Source organism: Engystomops pustulosus, chromosome 1 (assembly GCF_040894005.1).
Source record: "Engystomops pustulosus chromosome 1, aEngPut4.maternal, whole genome shotgun sequence".
Taxonomy (NCBI): Eukaryota; Metazoa; Chordata; class Amphibia; order Anura; family Leptodactylidae; genus Engystomops; species Engystomops pustulosus.
In genome coordinates this window covers 151,234,166-151,247,048 of record NC_092411.1, presented here as the reverse complement: position 1 = coordinate 151,247,048, position 12,883 = coordinate 151,234,166, and the positions used below count along the sequence as shown (strand labels likewise).

General features: G+C 45.4%; 1 protein-coding gene across 5 annotated transcripts in view; it reads left to right on the top strand.

The window, feature by feature from the left end:
* Positions 1–12,883, top strand: part of CIMAP1D (CIMAP1 family member D) — a 56,008-nt gene that overhangs the window by 17,716 nt on the left and 25,409 nt on the right. For 2 of the 5 annotated variants that reach the window (XM_072110963.1, XM_072110940.1), the window contains exons 2-3: positions 6,402–6,585; positions 9,273–9,327. The gene's annotated coding sequence lies outside the window, so the exon portion shown is untranslated. Of the gene's footprint in view, positions 1–6,401; positions 6,586–7,677; positions 7,732–9,272; positions 9,328–12,883 lie in introns of those variants that run through there. The other 3 variants (XM_072110972.1, XM_072110947.1, XM_072110956.1) reach the window with 2 other exon arrangements.

Here is a 12,883-nt window from a genome sequence, read left to right as displayed (position 1 = left end):
CCGTAGTCAAGCTCCCGTGGCAAGGGCTAGATTTTCAGAAGTCTGGAGGTTCTTTAAAGAAACACCGGATGACCGACGGACTGTGGTGTGCAACCTTTGCCAAACCAGGATCAGCAGGGGTTCCACCACTACTAGCTTAACTACCACCAGTATGCGCAGGCATATGAATGCTAAACACCCCACTCAATGGCACCAAGCCCGTTCACCTCCGGCCGGGCACACCACTGCTCCTTCCCCTGTGTCATCTGCAAGTCAGCCCCCTGCCCAGGACCACGGCCCAAACACCTCCCGTGCGAAAACCCCATCTTCGCCTCCACGATCCTCCACAGCATCCACCAGCGTTCAGCTCTCCATACCCCAGACGCTGGAGCGCAAAAGGAAGTATAGCGCAACCCACCCACACGCCCAAGCCCTCAACGTCCACATCTCCAAGTTGCTTAGCCTGGAGATGCTGCCCTATAGGCTGGTAGAGACCGAGGCCTTTCGAAACCTCACGGCCGCGGCCGCCCCTCGGTATTCGGTCCGCAGCCGCCACTACTTTTCCGATGTGCCGTCCCAGCCCTGCACAAGCACGTGTCAGAGAACATCATCCGTGCCCTGACCAACGCCGTTTCTGACAAGGTCCACCTGACCACGGACACGTGGACGAGTGCTGCCGGGCAGGGCCACTATATGTCGCTGACGGCACATTGGGTTAACTTGGTGGAGGCTGGGACTGAGTCTGACCCTAGGGCTGGTCATATACTGCCGACGCCGAGGATTGCGGGGCCTATCTCGGTCTAGGTCTCAAAGGCCTACTATGCCTCCTCCTCCTCCCACCCCTCATCCCCCTCCTCCTCCGAATTACCATCCGTGGGCATGGCGCCATCAGTCGGTAGCTCTAGGCACAGCAGCAGTGCCGTCGCTAAGCGACAGCAGGCAGTGCTCAAACTGCTGAGCCTAGGCGATAAAAGGCACACCGCCCAAGAGCTATTACAGGGCATCACGGCGCAGACTGATCTGTGGCTGGCACCGCTGAACCTGAAGCCAGGCATGGTTGTGTGTGACAACGGCCGTAACCTGGTAGCGGCTCTGCAACTTGGCAGACTGACACATGTGCCATGCCTGGCCCATGTGTTAAATCTGATAGTTCAGCGTTTCCTCAAGACATACCCCAATCTGTCTGATTTGCTCACGAAGGTGCGCCGCATCTGTGCGCATTTCAGGAAGTCCAGCACAGATGCTGCCACTCTCAGGGCAGCGCAGCGCCGCCTCCAACTGCCCGCTCACCGACTGTTGTGCGACGTGCCCACGAGGTGGAATTCAACATTAACCATGTTATCCAGAGTTTACCAGCAGCGCAGAGCGATTGTAGACTGCCAGATGTCAACTTCCACCAGAACTGGTAGTCAGGTCAGTCAGCTTCCTCAAGTCTACAATGAGGAGTAGACGTGGATGTCTGATATCTGTCAGGTGCTGAGTAACTTTGAGGAGTCAACACAGATGGTCAGTGGCGATGCCGCCATCATCAGCCTCACCATCCCGCTGCTTGGCCTGTTGAAAAACTCTCTGGTCAGCATGAAGTCGGAAGCTTTGCGCTCGTCACAAGAGACGGGGGAAGAAGATTCCCTTGTTGATAGCCAAAGCACCCTTAGGTCTGTTTCTCAGCGCATATCGGAGGAGGTGGAGGAGGAAGAGGAGGAGAATGTTGGCAAGACAGAAGAGGGGACCATTGTTCAGTCCTTCACTGTTCAGCGTGTATGGGCAGAAGAAGAGGAGTTGGAGGAGGAGGAAATGGGCAGTCAGGCCAGTGAGGGGAGTGAATTCTTGTGCGTTGGGACTCTGGCGCATATGGCAGATTTCATGCTAGGCTGCCTATCCCGTGACCCTCGCGTTCAAAGAATTTATTCCAGCACCGATAACTGGGTATTCACTCTCCTGGACCCACGGTACAAGCAAAATCTTTCCACTCTCATCCCTGGAGAGGAAAGGAGTGTGAGAATGCATGAATACCAGCACAAGCTGTATTTCCCTTCTGACAGCGCTAGCGGCAGAGGGCGTACTTCTGCGGGACAAGTAGCGAGGGAGAGTAGGCGAGCAGGCAGCTTTTCCAGGACTGGCAGGGGGACGCTTTACAAGGCCTTTGCCAGTTTTATGTCACCCCAGCAAGACACTGTCACCTGTCCCCAGTCTCGGCAGAGTAGGGCTGATATTTACAGAAAGACGTAGCTGACCATACCATGCTAAATGATTACACAGCTCCCTACAACTACTGGGTTTCAAAGCTGGACATGTGGCACGAACTGGCGCTGTACGCCTTGGAGGTTCTTGCCTGCCCTGCCGCTAGCGTGTTGTCCGAGCGGGTTTTCAGTGCAGCTGGTGGCATCGTCACCGATAAGCGTACACGCCTGTCGACTGACAGCGCTGACAGGCTGACGCTTATCAAGATGAATAAAGCCTGGATTTCTCCGGATTTTCATTTTCCACCAGGTGAAAGAAGCTCAACCTGAATAATGTATGCACTCCTCCTCCTCATTGTCCTCCTTCTCCTCCTCTTTGTACACTAAAGCAGAGGAAACTGGCTATTTTTTGCCAGGGCCATCTGGCTCTAGCTATAGTACTCTATGTATTTAATTTTTCTGGAGGGCCACCTACCCGGTCCTCTGTTTTAATCAATTTTTGGGAGTGCCACATACAGGCACTCAATCTATTTAATTTTTCTGGAGGACCACCTACCTGCTCCTCTGGTTTGAAAACTTTTTTTGGACTGCCACATACAGGTACTATCCACACGTTGTCTCCATTGCTACCTCCACACGTCTTCGCCATAGCTGCCTCCAAAAGTCGTCCATATAGCTGCCTCCATACATGGTCTCCTTATCAAACGAACTGTGTCAGGCAGAATTTTGGGTTGTTTTCATGGATTCCACATCAAACTTGTTAACTTTGTCGCCACCCTGCTGTATAATCCACAAAATATACTGGCAAACTTTTATCATTTACAGATATTATTTCAGCGCTTCTTGCGCATCTGTTTACATTCCCCTCACCCGCCATAACCCAAACTTATAAGAACGCCACTACACTTGATCTTATACAAAAGGTTCTTAGAAGTTTGAAGTTTGGGGAGTAGCCTAGAGACAGGGGCTTGGATTGGCAAAAGCTCGCCTGGCAGCGGAGCGCCAGCTCCATCTCAAGATCCAACTAACATAGTTTTAACTGCAGCACCTTTAATCTACTACTAGTTCACTGCCTCCATACATCGTCCCCTTATCAAACAAGCTGTGTCAGGCAGAGTTTTCAGGTGTTTCACCAGATACATAGTGGAACTCAGCCCATCTATCGCCGCCATGCTGGAGGCCTGAAGTTGCAATCATAGCAGCTCAATATGGATGCCTCATACTGTCGCTCTTAATCATGGAACCATTTCCGTAAAAACAATTAAAAATAGAACCACTATGCTATTCCATTATTCCTAGGTGAAATATTCAAACGACCCGGCCTGCTTTGAAAATTATAATTTTTTCAAAGTAAACGCTTCTGGCCCCCAGGCCCATTTTGGGTGGGGAGGAGCCGAGAGACAGGGGCTTGGACAGGCGAAAGCTCGCCTGGCATTGGACCGCCAGCTCCATCCCAAGATTAGGCAGCCTCAGAGGCATCCATGCATGCTGCCCCTGCTGTTTCCTGTCCATTTTGCCTCCACGATCCTCCACAGCGTCCACCAATGTCTCATTTCAACTCTCTATACCCCAGACGCTGGAGCACGAGAGGATATGCAGCACATCATCCCCTTATCAAACAAGCTGTGTCAGGCAGAATTTTCAGGTGTTTCACCAGATACATAGTGGAACTCGGCCCATCTGTCGCCGCCATGCTGGAGACCTGAAGTTGTAATCATAGCAGCGCAATATGAATGCCCCATACTGTCGCTCTTAATCTTGGAAGTCGTCTCCATGGCTGCCTCCACATGTCGTCCCCTTATCAAAAGAGCTGTGTCAGGCTCATTTTTCGGGTGTTTCACCAGATACGTTATGGAACTTGGTCACTATGTCGCCACCATGCTGTGTTATCGACTAAATATACCGTCAACCTTTTGTTGACATAGGAAATCATTTCAGCGCTTCTTGCTCACCTCCTTTGGTTCCTCTCTGCCACCCATTGGTTTGAAGCCTGAGTCCATTTAGGGTATGTCGCCATGACACTCTCTAGCCTGCCGCTGCTGCCGCTGCCTCTGCATGCCGTAACTTTTGTGTCAGGGTCAATTATTGCATGTTTTAGATGCTATCTAGCCTCATTCGGTCACTCTGTCATGGCCATGCTGTTGCCCATAATTTTGGCATAATGGTGCGATTAAGCAGCCTCAGAGGCATCCATGCATGCTGCCCTGCTGTTTCCTGTCCATTTCCATGGTGTTTCCATCCTTTTCTGAGGTTCCCAGGTGTTTGGCCAAGCTTCCCTGTGCAGAGCCTTGGTCCCTTTGAAAAATTTTGAGTCTCCCATTGACTTCAATGGGGCTCGTTATTCGAGACGAGCACTCGAGCATCGGGAAAAGTTCGTCTCGAATAACGAGTACCCGAGCATTTTAGTGCTCACTCATCTCTAATCTTGACTGATCAGGGAACACCCTTCATGTTACATGTTATGAGGGAGCTTTGTAAAATACTAAATATAAAACAATTACACACTTCAGTATATCATCCTTAGACTGATGGGCTAGTAGAACTATTTAATAAAACACTGAAGGGGATGTTAATAAAGGTAGTGGAAAAAGATCGTCGCGATTGGGATTGTCTGATACCCTACCTATTGTTTTCCATAAGAGAAGTACCACAAGCCTCCACAGGGTTTTCACCCTTTGAACTGTTGTATGGACGTCACCCCGGGAAGGAGACCTGGGAAAGTGAGGTAACTCTATACAAAAGCATAATTAAGTTTGCTGCCCAGATGCATGAAAGGATAGCAGATGTCATGCCAATTGTTAAGCAACATCTTCTTAAGGCCCAAGAAGCCCAAAGTAGGGTATATAATAGATCAGCCAGAATTAGTTAGTTCCAGCCAGGTGATAGGGTACTGGTGCTTGTACCCACAGGAAATCAAATTCCTTGCAAAGTGGCAGGACCCATATGAAGTTCTTTAAAAGGTGGGTGAGGTTAACTATAGGATACACCAGCCAGGAAAAAGGACGCCTATCCAGTTATATCATGTAAACCTTATAAAGCCTTGGAGAGATAGAGACACTTGCTTACTTGCCCAGTCAAAGGTGGATTTTAGAGATGTTTCTATTACAAGCATCCTCTCACCATCACAAAAGCAGCAGTGCAAGGAGTTGTTAGAGCATAATAAAGATATGTTCTCTGAATTGCCTGGTCTTACCTCTGGCATTGAACATGAAATTGTTAAGGGTCAATGAGGAATCTAAGAGCCGATGGTCATGTCCAATAGTGTTGGTAGCCAAATTGAATGGGGAGTGGTGTTTCTGTAACGATTATAGAAAGCTTAATGAAGTCTCCAATGTGGACGCCTACCCGATGCCAAGGGTGGATGAACTAATTGAAAGGTTAGCGCAAGCCTATTACATTACTTCATTGCATCTCACAAAGGGGTATTGGCAGATCCCACTGTCAAAGGAGACCAAGGAAAAGACTGCCTTTTCCAACTCTCAAGGATGCTACCTGTATATAAGGATGCCTTTTGGGCTGCAGGTGGCTCCTGCCATGTTTCAAAGGGTAATGGATCGGATACTGATTCCTCATAAGAAATATGCCACTGCTTACCTAGATGATATTGTCATATTTAGTCGTGATTGGGAAAGTCATCTTAATAAAGAACAAGCAGTTTTAGATGCTTTAAGGAATGCCGGGTTTACCATCAACCCAAAGGTTGTTATGGAGGAAACAAAATATCTAGGTTATATCGTAGGAAGGGGCTTAATTAAACCCCAAATAAGAAAAGTTGAAGCAATTCAAAATTGGCCACGCCCACTATAAAAAAAAGAACAAGTGAGGGCATTCTTGGGAATTGTGGGCTATTATAGGCGGTTTGTCCCTGACCTTGCCACCGTTGCTGCCCCACTAACGGAGCTCACAAAAGGGACAAAATCAGTCATGGTGAATTGGACCCCGGAGGCTGTCTTTGTAGTGCAGACAGATGCTTCTAATGTAGGGTTGGGTGCGATATTGTCACAGGATATAAATGGAGAAGAGCACCCTGTAATGTATTTAAGCTGTAAGCCTTCCCCTGCAGAAAAAAAATATTCCATAGTAGAAAGAGAATGTCTGCCCATTAAGTGGGCATTAGATTCCCTCAGGTATTACCTAATGGGCAGAAAGTTCAAACTGGTCTCAGATCATGCCCCACTGAAGTGGATGAGAAGGGAAAAGGGGAATAATGCCCGGATAACACGCTGGTTTCTTGCATTACAGGACTTCAGGTTTAATGTGGAACACAGAGCTGGCAAATTGCATGGAAAAGCAGATGCACTATCAAGGGTGCACCGTTTGCTGGTTCAAGGTGCCCAGCACCTCGGCTTTGGGCAAATGAGGGGGGTATGTGAGAAGGCACAGGGTATCGTGGTTGAGGGCCCATACATGTCACCGAAGTGCCGAGGTAAGCCGCTAATCTTTGTCAGGAACCTTGGGTTTCTGACCGTTATTTAAAAGTAGTATAGCTGCTTGCTGCTGCTGATCTGGGCCGGTATTACTGGAGTAGTCTGAGAGCCGGTGGGATGACTGCTCCCATGTATCCAGGCCAGGGGTTGCCTTGCATTTATTAGCCTGGAGGTTTAGCAGGACTCTGGAGGACTCTGCTGTAACTTTACAGACTGTATGGGGAGGATTACCTGTCTTATGTTAAAGCCTTTTGCCTGAAGAAAAGTCAACTTTATGTTATGCCTTCATTTTGCACCTGCTGAAGAAAGCTGTTTATTTTCATTAGTGACTTTGTTTTAAATAAACCTTCCATTACATACTGAATACAATCCATCTTTCCGATCTAGTTTGATTCAGAGAAATTACATCATTGTCCTTCATATCTTGTGTACAATCAAAAGAACTGCCAAAAACATCATGCAGCTCGAAATCTAAGATAAGATAGAAAAAGAACTAGTGTTAAAATCACATAAAATCCCAAACCATTGGATGGATAATTTTATCAGGCCCTGAATATTGCACATAATTATTTACATAATGCACAACACACTAGATCTGCTGTGCCTCCCCATATAAAGAACTTTTCTGTCTGTAGCTTGTAGTTCTCCTCATGCTGCTGCTTCTGGAACTCTGTGTATCAGTGTGCATCGGTAAATGAGTTCCATCCTGGACTGCAGATTGGTGGGGCTAGAGTCAATGGCGTAATTAGGAGAGGCTGGGCCCCATAGCAAACTTCTGCATGGTGCTCCCCTTCCCCTGAAAAAAATATATACATATTTGTACAAACCTGTTTATACAATTACACACATTTATATGCTAATATCTCCTTCACGCTCTGCGCCGTATAGAGCTACAAAGGGTGTATGAAGAGGGCGCACGGGGTGAGACGTTTGGTTCGCTGCATATTGCAGCAAACACCCACTGCTAATATCCACGATCGGTGCTAGCATTGATTTTGTGGGCGTCGCCATCTTTGTTGAGATTGCTACTCCCTGTGACATCATCGGGGAGCAGCGATTGGTTGCCATGACAGCCTCGGGTCTTCGTCAGACTCGATTCTGTATGGTTTCTGGAAATTCAATACAATGCGCCAGTGACTCTTATGGTAATGAATCCTATGTAAAAGTGCCACATACTGCAAAACCCTAATAATTCAAATCGCCTCCTATCCTTAGAACTGATATAAAACTAAATAAACAGTAAAAAACACAAACACGGTATGTATCGCTGCGTCCCAAAATGGCAGATCTATCAAAATATCAAAATGGTTAATACCGGCGGTGAATCTCCTAACGGAAAATAGCCAAATGTCCGAAACGCCACATTTACACCATTTTACATCACATAAAAATGTAAAAAAAAAAAATGTAGTCAAAAGGTTGCACAGTCCTCAAAATTGTAACATTGTAAAATGGCAGCTCCTTAAGGAAACACACACAGCTCCGTACACTAAAGTATGAAAAAGTTATTAGTGTCAGAAGATAGCGGAGCTATTTTCTTTTTTCGTACGCATTGTTTTAATTATTGAAAAAGTATTAGAACACAATAAAACTTGTATAAATTTGGTATCATCGTGATCATACCGAACCAAAGAATAAAGCAGACTAAACATTTGGGGAGCACAGGGAAAGTATTAAAATTAAAAAAAATGTTTTCAGCTTCCCACTTTACGGCATGGAATAATAAATACTGTAACTGAGAAGTAAAATTTGTTATGCAGAAAATAAGCCCTCACACAGCTATACTGTATATATAAATGCACATATAATAATATATATACAGGCAGTCCCCAGGTTACATACAAGAAAGGGTCTGTAGGTATGTTCTTAAGTTGAATTTGTATGTAAGTCGGAACTGTATATTTTCATTGTAATCTCAGCAAGAACTTTTTTGGTCTCTGTGACAATTGGATTTTAAAAATGTTGGATTGTCATAAGAACCAGGATTAACAATAAATCTTGTCTCTGTCCATTTGCTCCTCAACAATCTGAACATCCACACCTGCAGCTAAAGGGTCAGGTATATAACAGGTCATGGAGTATGGAGAGGAGGCATCAATGCAGGAACCCTGCAACATCTAAACCCTGGATCTAAAGTTCAGTTACAAAACCCCTATAACATGGAGGCCAGGAACCTTAAAGGGACAAACTGCCCATCTATCACTCTACCAAGTGATGGTTTACAATATATAGAAATACATATAATGTCACTTGGTGTTTGGGTGTCCAGGGTGGCGGTCGGGCCAGCGGGTGGGTGTTCAGGCCGGAGTTCGTGCGGGTGGGCCAGGCGGACGGAGTTTGCCCCTGGCTAGAGTACAGGGAGCAGAGAGAGAGAGAGACAAGCTCCGTGAAGCCGATGGCAAGATGGGTTGTGTCTAGGGGCAACTGAAATTGTACACACCAGAACTGATAAAGACAGGTTGGAATTATATCTTTGAAATGCTGTATTTTTGTTAATAACTGAATTAGAGAATGTGTTATTTTGAGTACATGTAAGACACTTGTCTTTGTGGGAATACCCCTTTAAAATTTAAACGACAAAACACATTACTTATATAACTTAGACATATGTGTTTGGTGATTACTTTGGCTTTGTGTGTTCAAGCTTGGTTTCAAATCACTAGTAATTGGCCCACTGTGGTTATAGGAACATCACTGTGACTGGACCATTGGTGGAAGGAGCAATGATTGGGTGTTGAGAGGTAAGAATTCTCTAATTTTGTATTAAATACTTCCTTGGCCAAAAGAAGGATTGTTGGTTTGCCCGAAAAGCCCTTTAAAGGGGTTTTTCCATGAAGGTCCGACTGACCCCTCGTTTTCACAAGCTGCGGGGGTCTCAGCACTAAGACCCCCACAGATCAACAAGTTAGGCCCTATCCCGTGGATAGGGCCTAACTTTCCTCCGTGGTAAAACCCCTTTAAATTTGTTATTTCTTGAATTGATGCTATTTTCCTCTTAATAATGCCTATATGCAGAAACATTTTTGACTGATGTTTAAAGAAACACTGTCACTAGCTTTTACACTACTAAACTACCAGCAAGGAAATAATCTTTCTACTGTTTACTCTTTTGTGTTTAATTGGCCAGTTCTCAGGTTCTTACACAAAAATTTGACATCAGTTCTAGTGTCAACATAGAGAGGAGGATTCACTTATCACTGACTCCTGTCTAACGCCTATATTTTATAAAACTGTCCCAATGCATTTCTAAATAAACTATCCTTAGGGGTTGATTTAGCAAGGGTAGAATAGGTGAGTACTACCGCATTGATACTAGCGATGACACACTGATGTTAAATAACTCACCCCTCACCGGAGGTGCGCCACTCCTCCACCAATCGCGAACACACATCCTGCTATCGACGAGTACCCTCCCTCCACTGGCATGAGTGGAGACGTGATTGTGAAACGCTTGTACCCGGTCATGTGATTGGGATACAGTCCACATGCTCAGCCAGGGATGCACCCTACACAGAAGGTCGAAGGTCGTAACTCTGCCACAAAATCATGCCTTCCAGCACTCTCTCCGGTCATAATGAAATTAGACAGTGGGCGGATGTTAGCGTGAGAAAGCACATAGACTTGGAAAAGAGGTACCCCTTAAGAACTCCCCAACTCAAGAAGCAATGTGAACGTTAACCCATGATTTGTAAAAGGCAAGTAAGGCTGAGTCAGGGCCTCTTGTTGCCAATGGTGTGAGCAGCTGGTATCCCACCAGGATTCCCATATATCAGTGGTGGCAAACCTTTTAGAGACTGAGTGCCCAAATTGCAAACCAAAGTCAACATATCTATCACAAAGTCCCAAAATGGGAATTTAGTCCAATATTACCAGCAATACCACTATACAAGGTCAAATAATACTGCTACATGATGGCCACCACCATTACAACAACATAAATACCACAATACTGATAATAAAGACTACTATACAAAGACAAATAATATCACTAACCTAGAGCAAACAGTGATGCATTTTACCGTTAAACAAGAATACATTATACTGTAATACAGTGATAAATATTACCACCATACAGGTATAAATAATACCGCTATACACACAGGAATAAATATTACTGCCATATATACAGGGGTAAATATTACAGCCATACACACAGGGATAAATATTACAGCCATATATACAGGGATAAATATTACTGCCATACAGTGAATCATCTTCATCACCTGGAGTAATACACTTCCTGCATTGGCAATACACACAACCGCTCTCACAAATAGTGGAAAAGTTACCAATCAGGGCTAAGCTTACTGTCATTGTTTACTTTTAGCCCCAATCACTGCCAAGTATAAAAGGACCACTGGCTACTGGGTGATCTCTGCTGGATTGCCCAGGAAAGTGGTGGAATTACTATAGGTTTTTTAATTATTTTATATGAAATTCTAATACAAGTATGAATAAGCTTCCACCAGTCAGTGTTGTTGTGGGCATAACTGCTGTACTCACATGGTGGTCAGCAGTAAAGGAAACTACAATTACCAGCAGATCCATAGGTCCCTAAGGCCATGTTGGGAGTTATAGATACACAGAGGAAAAGAAGAATAGTAACCAGATATGGAGTGTGTCAGCCTCTCCTTATTCCTCACCTTTATGATCCCCGTGTCACTCTCTGTAGTCTTTGGAGGAGGGTGGATGCCAGGGAACGGGGCTGCTGCTGCTAGCAGGATGAGGTGGCGAGGCCCAGCACTTAGGCAGAGCGTGCACCTACCCCACTGCTGCTGGAGGAAGTTACTGTCTGCTCTCTGGGAGCAGATATTCAAAGGCACAGGAGCAGCACTGATCCCTGTAGCAATGCTTTGATGGGCAGGCATGCTGAGCAGGTAAGGAAGGTCAGTGGAAATCATAAAGAGCTGCCGTAAGTCCTCTCTCTACTTGTGTCATATGCTGCTGTGAGTAGTAGCAGCGGAGAGAGTGTATAACTCTATGTGCTGCCACTTGTTTGAGTTCATTGGTGCCAGTACACCAGTACAGTTAATAGCACACAAAGACCCCCATGGATTCTCTGGAGCTCCGGCCCTACTCTCCTGCCTGGCCGGAGCTCTGATTATAAGCTGAACCTGTGCAGAGGGGGCGATGCGGAGCTCTGCCTGCCCTCTGGTGGTTCGCCACCACTGCCATTTATTAAGAGGAGAAGAGGGAATCAGCAATAGAGGACCTATCAAAAGAGGGGTGCAATCCCCATACACGGATGTGCAGGTGGTTGACAGTGCCCATACAGATAATCCCCAGTAAGGTAAATCTAAATGGGGATATAAGGGGGTGTAAGGGAAATACATAAAAATGGAGTAGGTAAGGAGGAGGCAGGGGCTGCCTTGTGTCTGTTAGACATTAAATACATACACCTTTTATTGACTTTGATAATTGTTCAGTTTAGTTTATATATTTGTATTCATAAGAAAAGTATTTTTTCTTCTTCTTTATAATTTCATAGTTTTATATACGTACTGGAAGACCTATTTGTCTGAGTGCCAAATATAATTTCTTCTACAATACAATCCACATCCTCCTGAGAAACCCAGGAAAGCTATTTGTTATCACTTGCAGCATTGTCCCTACATCAGTTAATTTAGTCTCTCTCCTTTTCTCTCTCCACTTGTTATGCACATTCAGTTTCTAGAATTTTTTTTTGCTGTATATTGAGTCAGATTTCAAGCCAGCCACCAAGATGAGCATTCTTTCCTGATATGCATACCTAGTGATCCAGGAAACTACTTAACATTTCAAAATTACATATAAGTGCCAGTGTTTGGTCATAAATTGAGACCAAATTCTAGCAATTTGACTTACTAGATCTTTGTATTAAATCCACATTTCTTTTCTGTGCCCTGCACAAATCATTATAATGTTAATAGCTATTACCAATTCATTTTGTTCCACCATGTCGCAGGTAGACCAACCCCCAATAAACAGCAGGTTAGCTTATTCCATGTTGTAGCTGAAGTTAAGGCCACCAAAGCTAATCTTAATACCCATGTGTAGAGATGAGCGAGCACTAAAATGCTCGGGTACTCGTTATTCGAGACGAACTTTTCCCGATACTCGAGTGCTCGTTTCGAGTAACGAGCCCCATTGAAGTCAATGGGAGACTCGAGCATTTTTCAAGGGGACCAAGGCTCTGCACAGGGAAGCTTGGCCAAACACCTGGAAACCTCAGAAAAGGATGGAAACACCACGGAAATGGACAGGAAACAGCAGGGGCAGCATGCATGGATGCCTCTGAGGCTGCTTAATCGCACCATT